This window comes from Acomys minous (assembly GCF_964271855.1).
Source record: "Acomys minous genome assembly, chromosome: 11".
In the NCBI taxonomy this organism is placed as follows: domain Eukaryota; kingdom Metazoa; phylum Chordata; class Mammalia; order Rodentia; family Muridae; genus Acomys; species Acomys minous.
In genome coordinates, this window is record NC_140492.1 from 114,793,023 (window position 1) to 114,812,584 (window position 19,562).

The 19,562-nt window shown below is 42.6% G+C and overlaps 1 protein-coding gene across 1 annotated transcript in view; it reads left to right on the plus strand.

The window, feature by feature from the left end:
• Positions 1 to 17,734, plus strand: part of EMB (embigin) — an 84,379-nt gene extending 66,645 nt beyond the window's left edge. The window contains exon 10 of the mRNA XM_084801392.1: positions 17,445 to 17,734. The gene's annotated coding sequence lies outside the window, so the exon portion shown is untranslated. The remainder of the gene's footprint in view (positions 1 to 17,444) is intronic.
• The last annotated feature ends 1,828 nt before the right edge of the window (positions 17,735 to 19,562 follow it).

A 19,562-nucleotide genomic window follows, 5' to 3' on the forward strand; every position in this document is an offset into this window, starting at 1 on the left:
TGTGTGTGTGTGTGTGTGTGTGTGTGTGTCTAACCCCCTTTCTACTTGTACCCAGTCTGTCCCTAGCAATGAGAGAGCCATGAGTTTCTCACTTGGACATTAGAATTTTAAACCTTAAAACTAAATTTAAGGTTCAATCTCAGCAAGTTTGAAAACAAAATATTTAGGAAAAATTTATCAAACTTCTCACTTTGCCACTTTAACTATGCTGGAGCGTGTAAATAGGATATAGAGTGCATGGTGTTATGAGAAAAGGGCAAAGTCTACTTTCCTTACCCATTCACCCATTTATAATATAATTATACAGGTTGGTATATGCTTAGTTGATATCTACCCATGCATCTAGATATGTACCTATATATCTATCCAATCTGTACATAATCTATATCTATGCCTACTATCTATCTGTCTACCTATCTATCATCTATCTATGGATCTATTATCTATCATCTCTCTCTCTCTCTCTCTCTCTCTCTCTCTCATCCCATCATCCATCCAAGTGTCTCTATAATCATCTATCTTCCCACCTCCTCTTTCTGTATCTATGAAGCTCAGTTCCGCTTAGGACCGTTTTCGTCTGAGAGGTAGTGTATTAGACAAAATGGAGCACTTGGCCTGACTGAATTTACCTCCCAGTAGAGGAGGTAGATAATCTAAGAACCAAGTAAACATTTACAGTGTTAACTGGATTAGTTAGCGCTACAAAAATTTAAGGTAGGATACGCAAGACTGGCCTGTGCTTTTGCGTGCAGTGTAGTTATGAGAAAGCTTTTCTGGCAAGGGTTCAGACAGAGATCATATCAAATTCCTAGAAATATCTGGGGAGAGAACATGATATTCTTAGGGGAGAAAGTAAAGCGATGCTGAAGGCAAAACCACACGGTATGTTAAGCAGCAGCAGGGAGGCCAGCTTCGATAGACATCACTGAGGGCGAAGGGTGGAAATGCAAGAGAAGAGCCATGTGGGAGGAGTAAGCCATGGAAATGATTTTGAGTTTTATTCTCATTTTCATTAAAAGTTGAAGCAGGCATAGCTTCAGGTAATAAAAGTTGTATATTTATCTCACCTTCAGAAAGACAGGCTCATTTACATAAAGATGCCATAATTGGGGCTGGGGAGATGGCCCTGCACTCAAGAGCCTGGCTGCTGATGTAGAGGACCTGGGTGGATTACCAGCACCCTCAGGTGGCAGGTGGCTCAGCTCTGGGGAATTCAATGCTCTCTTCTGGCCTCCATGGGTGCTGCGAGCCCTTGGTGCACAGACATATTTGCATGCAATGCACTCATAGCCAAACAAACAGACAGACAGATAGAAATCACAATACAAGTGTCCTGGTCAGCTTCATAACTATCAGAGACAGGGTGCCTGGGTTTGCTGGTCAGTCATCAGAATGTGACATCTGCATCACCTGGATTCTCCAACCACCAGAAACCCACACAGGGGAAAGGAGCTTCCTCTATTTGCAAAGTCATGTCTCGGGACAAGCTCAAGATAGTTTTCCTTAAATTCCATTGAGTAGAATTGGCCCATGGGTGACCCTTACCTCTGAAGGAAACTAGACAATGCTGTCTTCCCTAGAGTCATTTGTGAAGGTCAGCTCTTCAGGTTCCAGTGGGAAGGCATTAGAGGACCATCTGCAAACTCACTGGACAGTATGGGGCATGGCATATGGATCTGTATGATTAAATTATCCTTTTGATTGCCCTATGCAAGGACTCAATAGTTGAAGCAGGGAAACCAGCTTGTACCCTGTGATCACAAACTACATTCTATTAATACCACCCTAGAGATGACCTAAGAGATTTTTAATTACAAAGCTCTCCCTGATATTAGCCACATAATCAGATGTTTCACCCTGAAGATTTTATTTCCTTATTTAGACACTTAATCTCTGCTTGTAAAAAAAAAAAAATAGTCACTTGACAACATAGAAATCTTCTTACCATCTATTCCTATTGAGATTCCCATTAAAAGGAAATTCTACGTGTATTTTAAATAAAAAGCTTGCACAAACCTATAACAAAGTTAGCACATGTTCAGTTCAGCGTGTTACTAGTCTTAAGATAAATCAGGCTGAGTTGGAAGCAATGCTGCCCACTGCATGGCATGAACTCATGATAAACAATCTCCACATTCTCCTGGCAGCCTACATGGACTAGACTTAGAGACACAATTTCCACTTGTACTGGCAAGTTTATGTCAGCTTGACACAAGCTAGAGTGATCTGAGAGGTGGAAACGTCAGTTGAGAAAATGCGAGCTTCAGGGCATTTTCTTAATTAGCACAATCTCTTAATAAGGGAGAGCCCAACCCATTGAGGGTGGTGCCACCCTTGGCCAGGTGGTCCTGAGTGCTGTGAGAAATCAGGCTGAGTAAGCCATGAGGAGCAAGTCAGTAAGGAGCACCCTTCCATGGCCTCCTCATCAGCTCCTGCCTCCAGGTTCCAGGCCTGCTTGAGTTCTTGCTCTGATTTACTTTGATGATGAACTGTGATGTGCAAGTGTAAGCTGCAAGCTTTGAGTCACGGTAGTTCATCACAGCAATGATGACATAAGACACCAGGTACTATAATTGTCTTTCCAAGGAGAATGTGAACGAAAGGGGGGAAAGAGAGAGAGAGAGAGAGAGAGAGAGAGAGAGAGAGAGAGAGAGAGAGAGAGAGAGAGGAGATAATATTGAGAAGTTAGTTACACTTTTGATTATTCCCTATAATTTTCCAGGTTAATTGTTCCCTCTAAGCATCTTTTATAATATATAGTGTTTTCAACAAAGAGTTGATGGTTAGGTTTTATTTCAGAAGAGACATCATCCAAATTGGCTATGGAAATGAGGTTTGTCTTGTGCATGTCCCCAGGCAAATAGGAAAAAGGAAAAGTATGAGAAGAAAAAGAAGCCAGGAAGCGAATCATTACTTTTTCAGTCACTGAAGTACGTTACATTTGATTTCTAAGATGACTTGATGTGCTTGGTATCTTGGTATGAAGGCCAGCTAATGGTGTAGGTTTGTGACAAGGAGGTGTTAGGAAAAATCAATGTGATTATGTTCTCTTCAGCCCTTCAGTGAAGTCACTGGTTCGGGACAGCGCCACCTAAAGGGTCAATAGGACACAAAGGGTGCCAAAAGCCAGCTTTTAAAGGGGGCATTATTTGATTATGAAATTCCTAAGTGACTTACAGTTGGCCACATCAACGTACATACGTTCACTGTGGCATTTAAGCTATGAGGCGATGTACATCTAGTTTGAGTCAAGTAGTCCAGTCTCCTCAGGTAAAACATGGTTAGGAATGAAATTAAATGGTCACTTTAGAAGTGGTTTGCTGGTCCATGTTTAGAGGCCTCTGCCGTTTCTCTTCTTTATTCTGCTATAGCTGTTTAGGCCTCATTGAAAGATTATGAGCAGAAGTGATGGTGGAGCAAACTCCTAGCATACACAATCTAGAAAACACCAAATAATCTGCCTTAGTAAAAAGAATATCTTCTTCTGAAAATTTGAAATTTTCATCCTTCTAAACAAATCTTGCATAGTGGGTAAAAGAATGGAAAAATATTCACGCTGTGAAAAAAAATGAGGGCTTTTAAAAACTGAAACTCTCTGTGCTTTTAAAATTTCTTTCTTTCTTTCTTTCTTTTTTTTTTTTTTGGGAGATTATCAAATATTGCAGGAACTGAAACTTGATAATCATGATGCTCGCCCAGGAAAAAGTTACCATATGCTTCTGAATTGCTAAGTGGGAGCCCAGTTTTAATGAGTCATGGATGGGCGAGTTAATTGAATTCGTTCCTTCTATACTAATTATCTTTTGAAAGGAAATGACATTCTTTTGCCTCTATGCTGCTCATAGTTACCATGTCTATATGCTCGCATCTCAAGAGGAGGAAATTACTCCCATTCTGATTTTCTTCCTAACATTCAGAGTAAGAATTTAGATGATGGGGGGGGGGGGAGAAAGGGGGAAGCAGAGAGCCTTGCTGAAACAGCAATATTTTAAACCAGTAAATAAGTTGAGAGATGACATTTGGACATGGTAGAGGGCAAGGCAAAGGCACCCAGTTGAGTGGCACTGGAGAGGAGTAAAAAAAGGTTAGAAATCGTGACCTGCATTATTAAAATATAAGACAGTGTGGGAAGATCACAGCTGGGAGTTACTCCTCGATGCTCCAGAAATGAAAAGAGTGTGAAGGGTTTCAAATCAAGTCTTAAGGTGTTATTTGTTTATATCTATACCTTCTTAGATGGTACAGAGCTACTGCCCTTTAAATGGCTCATATTGACTCTGCAGTGTCAAAGTATCAGTAACCACCTAAATTCCAATTTCCCCAGGAATCCTGAAAAATACTGCAGATGAAGGAGGGCAACGAGAGAACCAGGCTGAGGTCAGAGCCTCAGTCTGAGGAGACGACAAATGCCCTCCCACTTCAGATCACCTGTGAGGAGAAAAATAGCACCCCATAGCTTATGTTGAGAAAGTAAATGTACTAAACTCAGAATTATAACTAAAGAAAAGGTGCGCTCTTTTTCATCAGAGACATGAGTAGACATCTTTAGGAGACTAATTTGAAGATGGGAGAAAACAATGCAAGGGCTAAGATTGAAATATAATTACTAGAAAAGATGAAAATTTAGGTGCTGGCATATTAAACGCAAACCCTGTACATCAGTGTACTGCCCACAGGAGATAGACCTGGAAGCCTTTGGGCCTAGAAAAACTGCCTCTGGCATGCATGAGGTACAAAGGGAAGAAACAGCCATGACTTGAAATGGAGAGGTCAGAAGCCAAAGGTACGAAACAGGGAATAAGGTAAATATAAATTTATTATAATAAAGAAAAAGAAAAAAGAAAAAGAAACCTTACAGGGCACCAAACAAAAACTGTCCTCAAGTATCATCAACTAAAGAAACCCAATTTCCCTTCAGTGCCAGAGGACAGAAGTCACTCTTTAATTTAAAACTACATCGCACCAGCAGTCCTGTTCATGAAATACGAGGAAAAACAGCTTTGACCTCTACAAAGATACTGTAAAAAGAAACAAAAAGAAAATGAAAATGTTTTAGTTAATGCGATTTCCTTCCTTCCTGCACACCACTGTTCCCAACTTTTTGAAATAAACGTTCTCAAGCGTTACTTTTGGCGGTAATAGGGAAAAGCCAATAATCTTGAATTATAAGGTTTAAAAGAGACAGAAATGTCCCTCCACTCCAAAGACATAAAGTGGCTCTTGTTTAATCTCAAGAGAAAAAAAGAAAGGAAAGAAAAAGAGAAAACTATGAAATAAGAAAAGATTAAATTATAAGAAGTAATGATGCTTAAGAAATGAAAGTGGTTCCCAAATAATTAATAGCAATGAGTTGAAAAAATGAAAGTGGAAAGACATCAAAGAGCATGGAAATGTAGCAAAGACAGAAGTGACGCAGGGTGGAGTGGTAATGAGTGAGGAGAGAAAGAAAGTAAACACACAGAAGCTGCAGTACACTGGCTCGGCCCAGAAACAGAACGGACCAATCAGAAGGGTTCGGCCCAGAAACAGAACGGACCAATCAGAAGGGCTCGGCCCAGAAACAGAGCGGACCAATCAGAAGGACCCCCCTACCCAATTCCTATGAAACTGACTAAGAGCTACGAAACCATTGCTAGAGTTCAGTATACCAGGGCAAACGAAGACAAAGAGAAAGCGTGGGTTGCCGACAGGGATGTTGGACAAATCCATTCTAGTCAAAATGGGTTAAATATGGTGCAAAAAAGGTGCTTTTCCCCTGAGCTCCACGATCCAAAATGGAAGTACAATACTTATGAACATCTGCATATTTAGTTACTGCTTGTGTAAAGTACACACTACATGCAATGTATAATGACACTAGCGGGCACATTTGGCTTGCCTACAGGAAGTGTTGGGATAAAGATGGAGCAGAAATGGAGGGAACGGCAAACCAATGGCTGGCCCGATTTGAGACCCACCCCACTGGCAAGAGCCAACCCCTGTCTCTATTAATAATACTCTGCTGTGCTTGCAGACAGGAGCCTAGCATAACTGTCCTCTAAGAGGCTGCATCCAGAAGCTGATGGAAACAGATGCAGAGACCCACAGCCAAACAATAGGCAGAGCTCAGGGAGTCTTGTGGAAGAGTGAGGGGGAAGGATTGGCGGGAGGCAGAGGGGCGAAGGTCACAACAAGAAGACACCTGCAGAGTAAACCAACCTGGGCCCATGGGAGCTCACAGAGACCAAATCACCAACCAAAGAGCACGCGTGGGCTGGACACAGACCCACCCCCCTACACATATGTAGCAGATGTGCAGCTTGGCCATCATGTGGGTCCCCAAACAATTGGAGCAGGCACTATGTCTGACTCTGACACCTGCCTTTGGATCCCTTCGCCTTAGCTGGGCTGCCCTGTCTGGCCCCAGTGGGAGAGGATGCGCTTGGTCCTGCTGCGACTTGAGATGCCACTGTGGGTTGGTACCTGTTGGAGGTCTCCCTTTCTCTGGGAGGAGGGGTTGGAACGGAAGGAGTGGGTTGTGAGGGTGGGACTGGGAGGAGAGAAGGGAGGGGGGCTGTCATCAGGCTGTAGAGAGATTAAATAAATAAATAAATGAAAAATAATAAAAAGTCAGGGATTTTTACTCATCTCTCTGAGATTAAAATGACAGCAAGTATATGACAGACCTTTATAAAAATATCACGTATGTGGATGTGATAGTCCAATAGCACTTCCTAGCAATGCAGTAAAATCAGAACTTAGTTATAGGCTATGAAAACCAATAAAGCCTTTATATCAGATAATATTGCTGTAACAGGTAGGTTTTATTACAATTGAGATATGGGAAGACCAACAGACCAAGGGCAAATTGCCACTGAAACCTTAGTTTGGGGAACTGGAGAGATGGCTCAGAAGTTGACATCAGTACCTGCTTTTCCAAAAGTCCTGCGTTCAACTCCCAGGACCTGCGTCGTGGCTAACGCTTATTTGTACCTCCATTTCTAATGGATAAAATTCCTTCTTCTGGCTTGCGTGGACAGAGCGCGCTTGCAGCGCACAAATACATGTGGGCAAAACGCTCATGCACATAACATAAAAATAAATAAATCTAAAACAAACAAACAAAAACAACGGAATCCTTAGTTTGTTAAACTTGCAGATTCCAGCGTCTGCTGCCTACCAGAGCCCTCACCTTGGCAGGCTCTCTGCGTACCAGCGACCTCTGCTGGACACACTTAACACTGCAGTCTGTTTCTCCCAATCTCCCAAGATTGCAAATCTCTCAGTAGCTGGGTAGAAAACTGCCAATCACAGCTGTGAAAACGGTTCGCACTTCCCAGACCTCCCGAGTAACACTTATCCCATTGGAAAGTGGTTATCACGAATCATCTCGAAGCTTCAGAGCGCAGTGAAGGACAGAGGCCGATGGGTCCACCAGCTGGCCTCAGGCGCAGCACCCACCGTGAAATCAGCTTGAGAACCGCTGCTAGCCCCAACCGCAGGACTGAGTCTCTTTGAGCTTCCTTGCTGGAGCAGAACCACCTAAGGGCTTTTTTTTGACCTACAGTCCTGACCCTAGATCTCAGGCCCCAGGGCAACTCAGCATTTAACCTTAAGTTCTCTCCCACGACGGTAGAGATCACAGGCCTCTGTTAGAGTGACCAAATGGGATTTCCCTGTCCTGGCTACCCACGAGAATCCCCGTCACCACAATCCTGGGTTAGAGCCCCGTGAAGGCTGTGGTGTGGTCTAAGGATAGGGTTGCTTGGGTCTGGCCTGGCTTACATCTAGGCTTTCCTTCTGGGCCCCACCCAGGCTCGCCAGGCTGTGTTTGGCTCGCTTCCTAGCAGTGAATCAGCCCCTTTTCACCGTGCAGTTAGTTCCGAGGTCCCTTTTCCGAGGTCTGTGAGTGTTTAGGCCTCTCGTCCTTTCTTTTATCAGAAAAAGCCTATTTATAAAACAAAATAGTCACCCTACTTATAAAAAGGCACTTAAAAAATCATTTAAGTGATGCTAACTTTAAAAACGTGTTAGCTTTGTGTGCGCGCGCGCGTGTGCCTGTGTGTGTATTGGCACGCGCGCTGAGGGGTGTGTGCTCGTCTGGTGTGCGTCTGTAAGTCAGAGGACAATCTGTGGGGCTTGGTTCTTCCCTCCTACCATGTGAGGCCCTGGCTTGGTGGTAAGTGTGCTCACTCCCTGAGCCACCTTGGCCTGCAGCTCCCCCCACAACCCCCACCCCCCAGGCCCCGCTCTGAATTTTATCCCGACTCTTTGCCTAGCCCACAATGGCAGCAGCTTGCAGCTCCACCATGATACAGAGCTGTGTTGATAAAACTCAGATTCAGTCTTCTTTGTTTAAGCGGGGGAGTCGTACTGACTATTGGGTGTGCTTGGGACGAAGGAGATGTTTTTCCTGCTTCTGGAGAATGCTGTGGGCAGAGGGTCTGGGCCGCCAGCCACCTACAGAATTACATTTGGCTACAGTCACTCAGCCCGTTGCAGATCATGTGATTTAGTCCTACCTTGCAACATAGCTTTAAGGGAACTACTATGTTTGTTTAAACAATGAGCATTAAAAATAACGTTACCAAAGATTTGCGGCTTATTGGCCTAGGGGTCTAGTCCAGATGACTGCCTTTTATTTAAAAAATGAACTTTGTTGGGAACAGGCTCAAACCCACCTATTTGCAGACCGTCTTTGCTTGCTTTCCCTTGATTGCTGCAGTGTGGAGGAGCTGAAAGAGAGAAATGGTGCTTTACAAAGCTGAGCATTCTTGTTAGTGGAACCTTTTTATTTTTTAAATAAAAGCTCCCGCATAATATGTAAGTTATTATCACGCTGTCTGTGTTTAACACCAAGAGAATCATTCGGTTGATTGGTAAAATTGTTTCTCCCGTGGACTATTAATTTTTGTGGCTATCCTTTTTAAAAACAGGCTCTGAAATGAAATGTCTTTGAAATATGCTAAGCATTTCTTAAAAATCCTCAGACATTGCTATAGTAAAAGTCCTACACAGATTCAGTGTCTTCTGGGCTCTGAAGAGATCTGCACGCATGGGGCAAACATTCCTACACCCACACAACTAAAAGCAGAAAAATTAAAAAGACCTAGACGCTTCCTATTTTTATTTACATGGTAAACAAAACCACACACATAATAGCTCATTATAGTATAAATAGTAAAAATGGAGCTATAGTGTAAGAGCTGAGTAGTATTCCATAGTGTAAATGTACCACAGTTCCTTTATCCATTCTTCTACTGAGGGACACTTAGGCTGTTTCCATGTTCTGGCTACTATGAATAAGGCTGCTATAGGTAGCTCAGACGTCAGAGGAAGTGCACTGCTGTCCCGTGGGTCTTTTTTTTCTCTCCTTGCTTGCAGTTGTTTGCTGGAGCCTAGCAGCCAGGGGGTTGAAGCTTATCTAGGTGAACTCTGTGTGTTCCTGTTTGCGTCTATTGTTAGGTGGTAATCCTCTTGGGGATTGTTGTTTTCTCTCAGGACTCTCAGGTTCGCATTAACCCTGGGTTGACAATGGGGGTTAAAGCAGCAGAAAGAATCCGGAGCGTAGTGTTTACACAAAGACTTTTTATCTGGTGGCTCCCTAGCTAAGGCTTCAAAACAAACTAGTCTCTTCTGAAGTGAGGAGCTGTGGAATTTTGAGTCAAGGAAATACCTTTCCATGTGGGTACTAACCATAATGACAAATGAAAACTTACATCTTAACAAGACTGTAATGCGGGGCTGGGTCCTTTGTGAAGCTGGCTTCTTGTCTGTTTGGAAATGGAGGCGTTTTCCGCATTGAACCTGGTAAGAACCAGATAGGTTCTTAGTGCCCTTTGCTCTCTGAAATTCTGCACTGTAGTTGCTTTGACAGGCAATGGCTGCCTTTACTTTGAAAATTAATTCCTTCTGATATTTTATAGAGTCAGAGTCAAGTGTTAATTAAAACTGTATGGAAAAAATTTGAATTTCCCCTCTTCCTTCTCCTTTTCCCCTTCCTCCTTTTCTTTCTCTTTCTCCTTCTCTTCTCCTTCTTCCTCTCATACCCTCCTCCCAATTGTATTTGTAAGTAATGAGCCTTGGTAGGCTGGTTTTCCTGTATTTCAAACAAATGCTCACGTAGAATACTGTGCCTGGGAGGAAGACGCCATGCAGCAGTTGCCAGTCTCAAGGGAATGTGGGAAGCCATGCCAAATTCGCTGAGCTGGAAGCTTTTCATTGGCTGCCTTGACTAGTTAGCAAGCTCCTACATCTTCCTGTCTCAGCACCTCCTCTGAGTGCTGGGGTTACAGCACCTGCCACTATGGCCAACCTTCACATGGGGGCTAAGATTCTGATGTCAGGTTCTCTAGGTTGCACTTAGCCACTGAGCCATTTTATAGCACCTCTGCTATTGTATATAAACTAATATATTAAATAAATACATATATCTAAGTAAATATGTTTCCAGATAAGTAGTAAAAGAAAAGACAATTAGTTTTTTGAGACAGGGTTTCCCTGTGTAGCCTTGGCTCTCCTGGACTTACTTTGTAGATCAGGCTGTCCTTGAACTCACAGAGATCTGTCCACCTTTGCCTCCTAAGTGCTGGGATTAAAAATGTGCACCACTTTGTCTGGCTTATGTGTGTATATTTGTTTGTATTGCTTTCCATGTTATGGCATTTCTAGTCCAGATCATCATAATGACAATAATGTTACCCAAGGGGCAAACATTTGGAATCAATTATAATGTCTAGTTTTCAAAAGACCAGTATGGGTCCATGGGTCATTGCAGAGCAAGTAACAGAAAGGTCTAGATAAGAGATGGTAGATGCTTTTTGACTCTCTTCCTGCTTACTATGTGTTAGAGTATTTTTTAACTGCTTGGTAAAGATTGTCTTGAAGCTAGCATTAGAAAACTTAAGATGACTCAGGTGATTTGGGAGGGAAGAGTGCTTTGAAGGCCTCTCTAGGAACATTGGTTATCATGGTACCAACCCTGACAAGCCGCAGTTCCACCCTTCACAGCAGTGAGCTTGCGCAGGTGAAGTACATGGTAGATTCCCAGAATGTTAACACTTGAAAAGGCTCGGAGAGCTGATAACTCATCGTCCCCCATTTAAGGGAGGGGAAGATCAAGAACCAATGAAGTTTGAGAAACTTCACCTCTCTGTGAGGGATGTAAGGTGGCAATTCTGGACTTTAATAGAGGTCTTCTGACCCTAGTGGAAATACTTCAAAAGTTACACTGCTCTGGCTCTGAAAACTAAAAATATAAACTTTCAGCGATAAATAACATTCCGGTAAAATTAATTAATAGATAAACATAAGTTACTGAACTGTCAACGTGGCTCAGCAGTTGCTGGCTGCCAAGCCTGATGACCCGACTTTCATCACTAGGCGCTACATGGTAGGAGGGACTGACTCCTTCAAGTTGTCCTCTGACCTCCACATACACACTGTCGTATTCATGCTTACACACGTGTACACACACAAACACATGTAATTAAAAGTTAAAAATACAAATTATTATGGGTAAATACTTTAGAAGTTTATCTACTAATAATACTGGAATCAGTTAGATTTGTAAACTGAAGCATCATATTAAGGTGGTCGAGTACATTTACCATTTACTAATTCAATAAATGTTTATTAAAGATCTTTACTAACAAGACAAGTGTTTCATAGGGCAAAGCAGATACCTCCAAATAAGAAGCACTACTATTTAAACATTCTTCTTAGAGTAGAATTTTAATTTATTATTTATTTATTAGAAAAATTAATTCTTGCAAAAATTTTTGAGCAGTATAATACACTAGGAAGTGTTCTAGTCATGTTGTTTTAAAAAAAATATTTTTGTTATTTTGTCCTTTTTTTTTTCCCAGAGCTGAGGACTGAACCCAGGGCCTTGAGCTTGCTAGGCAAGTGCTCTAACATTGAGCTAAATCCCCAATCCCCTAGGAAATGTTCTATAAAGTGTAATAGGAACTAGATCTGCACCATTGACCAATGTCTTTATATAACATGTAACAGCTGTAGAGAAAGAAAATTGACACAGAATGCTTACAGAGTGAGAATTGTGGAAATTTATGTTCCATGAAAATACTGTGGGGCTGCAGGACGACATTAGAAGGTTTACACACTGACGAGGATACTCACAGGGAACAGCAGCAGGAATATGATGCTTTAGTGAGCAGTTGAGCTACATGAAGATCTATCCAGGTGTAGAAAGAAATACAAGGGTCCAGGTGCGTGAGTTTTTGGAATATGCTTAAAACAGAAAGCAAGCCACAGCGAGGCTGAACAGACTCAGTGTTCACAGGGTGACATCACTATAAGTGCATGATAAAAGGAAAAAAAAAAACTTACATCATTCTTAGGGATAGAGAATAGTCACTTGCAAAGAAATAGAAATAAGAATGACTAAAGATTTCTTCTAGATAACAAAAGCAAAGATGGCAAATATTTAAGAAAAAACAAACAGAAAGCCTGAAGATGATGTCACATCCCCTGAATTATTCCATGCAGTCATTATTATTCATTATTAGAAAAACATAGACAATTCCCCATGAAATAGGTGCAATAATCCTTAACTTTTAATAAACAACATCCAAACATATGTCAAAAGATCATGCATGTATTATAAACAGTATTTTCTCAGGAATATAAGATTTGTAAAAGAATCAATTCAGCCCTCATTAAAAGAGGCAAAAAAGAAAAATATTTATGTAAACATCAAGCAAATGCAGGAAAAGCATGGAAAAAAAATCCAATGTTCACAACAATTAAAACTCTCTAGTAACTAAAAATAAAAGTTTCTTTGGGTTCCAAAAAAATTTCAGTTGGAATCAGAGAGTGTTGAATTGCTGCAATAGGCCTGACCATACTGTGCTTTAGAGGGACAAGTAAGGCTTTGGAATGTATTGATTTAGCTTCTAACTTCCCAAGAAGAGTATAGGGTAAGTTTTGCTTCTATTAAACAACGACAAACAAAAACTAGTGCAAGTGCTATTCAGGGGTGCAGGGTCTATCCTAAGAAAGCAGCCCAACTTGATAGTTTGTCCACAGGGTTGTGACTTTAGAGTTATGGGGGGATGTGTGAGTAAAGGGGTCACAGGCTCTCTCTCCATGGTTTTACAGAGCCAATGAGGTCAGGTGTGTGTCAAGGTAGTTCCTGAATGGAGGCCTAGAGAGGCCATTGTGTGGAGCTGTGGAAGTGAATCTGAGTTTTCAGTGGTGACCTCAGGTTGCTGGAGATGCCAGAGCAAGAAATATGTGCCAAGGAGAGCTGTACACAGAAAGTAAAGAAAAGAAAACAAGAAGAACAGGGCAATGAATACAGAAAAGGACAGGGAGAGAAGGTGAGGGAGGGGGAGGGGAAGGGGGAAAGGGGGAGAGGGAGGGGGAGGTTGCCGGCAGCAAAGCTTGGAGGAGCAGAAGCATCTGAGCTGTTGAACACTGCACATTGAGTAGATTTTGTGTTTCTCCTGTTAGAATTCATTCTTGTTTTGGTTCAGTGTTTCCTCAGTACGCCCCTATTTTTCCTTTGAGAATGAATATATATATATCCATTGTCATTATATTCTGGAAGTCCTTAATTTAATCTTTTATTTCACAATGGGTTACAATTAAGATCTTTCCTTGAATCTCAGAAGAAACTTTGGATTTTTAAATACTATTAGGCTACAAGGAGTCTTGGAGTTGGACTGAATACATTTTGCATTTTGGTGTGGCCACAAGCCTGAGGGGCACCCCAGGAGCGAGATGTGGAGGTCTGGATGAGACGTCCTTCACAGCATCTGATATTGGAATACTCTGTCCCCAGTTAGTGGTGTTTTGGGGTGCATTTAGGAGGCGTGGCCTTGCTGGAGGGATTATATCACCGAGGGCAAGTTTTAAGATTTCAAAAGCCGCACAGCATTCCCAGCCCACTCTGTTTGCTTCCTGATGATGGTTTGAGATGTGAGCACTCGGCTACTGCTCCACCCAGCATGTCTGCTGCTTGTTGCCATGGTTCCCTGCCATGACTCAGTTGGCAACTGCTACATACCAAGTTCCAGGATGGCCTGTAGGAGTGAGCTTGCCTCAACAGCAGAAGACAACAAAAACACTTCTCTTGCGACTTGGTTGGGTCATGTAGGTTCTTACATGTTAGAGAATTATTGTTTTCCCTTTTTATTGCCTCTTCTAAGAGGAGAAATGGAGCAAGGGGAGAGGTAGAGCCTTTTGTTTGTATTCTTTCTGTTACATTGTGTTTCATTTTCTTAGATTAGGGGGAATTTGTACAGTAAATACAGTAGATAATGCCAAATCACTATATACAATACTAATGCATAAACTTCTCATACTTATGATCCAACCATGAAGCAAGAGTGACACTGAAATAATTTTATTAGCCCCTAGTGCCCACTCACCCCCATCCTGAGCTGTGTGCTGCTCCCCCCCTGCCTGAGCTCCATTGTCTGGCCACCATTCTGTCTGGCTATCCTAACACAACCGAATGACCTTAAATCCAATTTAATAAAGATAATAGAGGCCTTTAAAGAAGAAACAAATAAATTCCTTAAAGAGATACAGAAAAGTACAATTAAATAGGCGAAGGAAGTGAATAAAACTGCCCAAGACCTGAAAAATGAAAGCAATAAAGAAAGCACAGACTGAGGGAACCCTGGAGCTGGAGAGAGAACCTAAGGAAGAAAACAGGAAATACAGACACAAGAAACGGCAGAGAATCTCAGGGGGAGACATGATAGAAGAAAGTGATAGAAGCATTGGTCAAAGAAAATGTTGAATCTAAACATTTCCTGACATAAAACATCCAGGAAACCTGGGCTACTAGGAAGAGACCCAGACTAAGAATAATAGGAGTAGAAGAAGGTGAAGAGTCCCAGCTCCAAGGACCAGAAAATGTTCTCAACAAAATCAGAGAAGATACTAAAGAAAGAGATGCCCATAAACATACTGTTATGCCCCAAATTTCGAGAGACTCCCCGAACAGACCACCCAAGAGCCAAGTCCAAATGCAATAGCAAGGAAGTCTTTATTGCAGGTTCGAACCTGGGTCTTGTGAGAGAACAGGTGAGGTCAATCCACTAGAAGGCAAACCACCTTGTGCGGGAGCTTGGTTGTTGCCAACTGAAAAGATCCATGAACAGACTCTGGGAGGGGATACATAAGTGAGCCAGAAACAAGAGGCGGGGCCTTTGGAGACTTGGGATAGTTTCGGCTGTTCATCGCTCCACTTTGAGACGCTCCTAGAGAGAACCACTCTAGGGAAGGCTTTGGGGCTCCAGGTTCCTGCTGAGGTTCTGGGTTCTGGTTACTCTAGGCTCCAGCAGAAGAAATCCTGCAGATTGTGCCAGGAGAATCGCTCCTCGGAACTGATATCCTTACGGTTTTGTTATTGTATTCTTTAATCTTCTTCTCCTATTGTTTAGGTCAGTCGGCTTATAAGTGACATATGCGCAGTTAATAAGTTCGTAATAAAATATGTTTACTAAGAAAATTGAGCCTACAGAGAGCCCAAGGGAGGATGCTTGAATCTCACTCAGAATGGGAAATAAAATAAATATCGGAAGTGGTTAGAGGGGGGACTTGGTGGGACGGGGAGTGAGGGTGCGGGTAAGGTGTGGGGCAACGGGGGCGGGAGTCGGGAGGCCCGGGTGAGAGGAGCCTGGGGGAGGGCGGCATCTCTGTGACAAGCTGGCGACCTGCGACAGGATAACCTCACGGAGCGATATGAAGGTGACTCTCGCTCACACCTTTTTAGACCTTTTTAGTCTGAGATCCACGGCCAAATATTAGGCTAAGCTTGGGGAGTCTTGTGGAAGAGTTGGGGGGAAGAATAGAGGGACCCAGACGGGACAAGAGCTCCACAAGAAGACCAACCAAATCAACTGTCCTAGGCCCATGGGAGCTCACAGAATGAACCACCAACCAAAGAGCATGCACGGACTGGACCTAGGCCCCCTACACATAGGTAGCTGATGGGCATCTTGGTCTTCATGTGGGTCCCCTAGCAAGTGGGATGGTGGCTGTCTCTGACATGGTTGCAGTTGCCTGCTTTCGGATTGCTTCCCCCCAGCTGAGCTGCCTTGTCTGGCCGCAGTGGAAGGGGATGCAGTTATTCCTGATGGGATCGTGTGTGTGTGTGTGTGTGTGTGTGTGTGTGTGTGTGTGTGTGTGTGTGTGTGTGTCTCCCATTTCTGAAAAAAAGGGGGAGGGGGGAAGGGAGAATAGGGTGGGGGGTTGGGACTGGAGGAGGGGGGAAAGGGGCTGTCATTGGGTAAAGTGATTAAATAAATAAAGAAATGAGAAAAAGGAATATTTTTACATGCTATCAACATTTAAAATATTATAACACAACAACTACAGAATAGAATTAATAACATCGAGTCTAAATCTGTCTTAAAATTTCACTTTAGAGACTAGAACCATCATATTATTTTAATAGTCACAGACATGAAGTGACATATGCCATTTAAAACTAAAAGAAAAATTATTATTAGAAAGAATACTGAATTTTCACTTCAGGCACATGTGTTCTGAGCATCGTTTTTTTCCATAAGCAGAATTTAAAATAAATTTAAACTGGTAACAACTGTGCAATTCCATAGATAGGCCAGTGGGGGTCACACTTACTCTGTACAAGCTCCAATCCAGTCATTTTTTTTTTGCAACTTTAAAAATATATATCTGGTATACTGAAATATTGAAAAGTTGGAACAACAATTATAATACAATTCTATGTAAGAACTGCTTTCCCACTGGCTGTGAAGTGGGAATTGAAAAGGAAATTTGACATGTATAGTGATAAAATTTCATACTGTTAAAATTTTAAAATGAGACAAAAATATGTATATATGTAAGAGTAACTTTTTAACCAATGAAAACCTGGAGAAGAATATTAAGTAGTCATAGTATTTTATGTGTGTGCGTGTGTGGTCTTGTGTCACCCAAGAACAGAGACATGGTCTGAGAAATGCAAATCGTGAGAGCATCATAAACACAGTGTGCCTAAACTAAGAGACATGGTGTCACTAAGTGTCCTCACCCACGGGGGTGACTGTCTTATGTGCAGCCCAACACTGGCAGAAATGATGTTCTGTTACATGTTCCACGTTAGCACATGGTGACACAGACAAAAGGTTCCTGGTTTTAAAAGTTAAAGGACATTACAGGGGGAGGTAATCCCCCTCAGGAACAGTCATAGGGGAGGGGAATAAGGGGAAAATGGGAGGGAGGGAAGAATGGGAGGATACAAGGGATGGGATAACCATTGAGATGTAACAAGAATAAATTAATAAAGGAGGAAAAAAAAAGAAAAAAAAAGTTAAAGGACATTTTCCTAACCCTGTACCAGGATTTTCTCAAAATTCTGTTCATCTACACACCGCTCTAAAATATAGATGCTAACTACCAGGGAACATTTTTTTTTTGTAAATTATTTCTGCGGAAACAGGGTCGTCTCTCTTTTATTGCAGTGATATAAGCTGACTCACGTGTGGCTGCTGTGGAGGAGGACGGCTTTGAGAGGCGACACGGTGCATGTGGACGTGGGGCCGAAGCAGCTGTCACTCACCTTGTCCACTGGCACAGTGACTTATTATTATTATTTTTTTCTTTTGCAATGCCACACATTTTTTGTATTTTATTTTTGTTTTATTTCTTAGACACTGAGATAAATGTGTATTGACTTGTTTATAGCAACCTAACCAGGTAGTTACTGTTTTTAAACATATTTATTTATTTAGTCCCTTGGCATCCTTATCCCAGCCCCAGCCCTCCTCTCCTCCAGCCCCACCCTCCTCTCCTCCCAGCCCCACCCTCACGCCCTCCTTCCCCCATTCCCTCTTGTCCTTCTTCTTTGAGAAGCAGAGACCATGCATAGATACGAACCCATCCTGGCACCTCAAGTCCTAGCAGCACTAAGTGTATCCCCTCTCACTGAAGCCAGACAAAGCAGCCCAGCTAGGAGAAAGGGATCCAAAGGGATTCACCAGAGTCAGAGACAGCCCTTACACCCATTGTGGGTGGACACACATGATGACCAGGCTGCCCATCTGCTACATGATGACCAGGCTGCACATCTGCTACATATGTGTAGGGACTCTAGGTACAAACCACACACATCATGCCCTTTGGTTGGTGGTTCAGTCTTACTCTGTAGGTCTTCTTGTGGTGTCCTTGGCTCTCTGGCTCCCTCAATCCTTCTTCCCAGTCTTTCACAAAATTCCCCTAGCTCAGCCTATTGTTTGGCTGGGAGTCTCTGCATCTGTTTCCATCAGCTGTTGGATGAAGCCTCTCAGCAGACAGTTAGGCTAGGCTCCTGTCTGCAAGCACAGCAGAGAGTATCATTAATAGTGTTAGAGGTTGGCTCTCTCCTGTGGGGTGGGTGGATCTCAAGCTGGGCCAGTAATTGGTTTGCCATTTCCTCAATCTCTGCTCCATCTTAATCCCTACACTTCTTGTAGGCAAGACAAATTTTGGGTCGAAGGTTTTATGGATGGGTGCACGTCCCCCTCCCCCCACTGGAAGTCTTACCTGACTGCAGGAGGTGGTTGGTTAGGCTCCGTGTATCCTGCTGTTGGAGGATCTCAGCTAGAGTCACTCCTATAGACTCTCAGAGGCCTCTTGTCCCAGAGATGCTCCCCAGCTGATTTCTGTTCTCTCTTCAGGCCATCTACACACCTCTCACCACACTTGATCCCCACCATCATTAATTACTGTCTGATCCACCTGAGGCAGAGCCAGGAGAGGCACCAAAGGGAGCTGCATGAGGACCCCAACACCCATCACCTGACATCCCAAGGAGGCATGTGGAGGCCCCGGCAACATTCAGTGTAGAAAATGTAGATACTATTTTTATACCATTAGAAAAGAGATGCACAGGGCAGCCAATAAGCTAATAAGTAGCAATGCTGGGAGCTGAAGGCAAGCAATAAGACGCCATGTGTTTTAACTCCTCTGCTAAACCTTAAAATGCCATATGGACAAATGACAATACTTTCAAGCAATAAATATTAAGGCTATTAGCTGTATATGAATCTCATTCTACAAAAATTGGAGGTAAAACAAGTATAGAATACATTTATTTTAGTCTTTGCCACCATTTTGGGTCTAGTGGGATTTTCTTCATGCCCTACTAATGTGGCAGAATCTTCCAGAATGAAACAGTCTTGTCTGCCTGTGCTTGATGGGGTTATAGTCTCTCCATGGCATCTTCCTGCTTCCCACGTAGGAGCTGGTGGGATATTAAACCTCCAAGGTGGCACACAGACCTGACACATCAGACCCTCCATCTGGCTGATATCTTGACCCTTTTCCTTGGCTTCTCTTGAAGGCTGAGCCATTGTCCCTGTTTCACAGACACTTATCTCTCTCTCTCACCTGAAATCTCCACATCTTGAAAGTAAATGAGAATAAGAACCAAATTACAACAAATATTACCAATGGAAAAAGAATAGCTTGAAAGTGTCCAAACAAAAAAGAGCGTATGGAAGAAAATCTAGGCAAAATTATTAATGTTTTACAAATATGTTCTAACAAATTGTAAAATATTTAAATAGAAAAATTGAATATGTGATTTTTGTAACAGTACA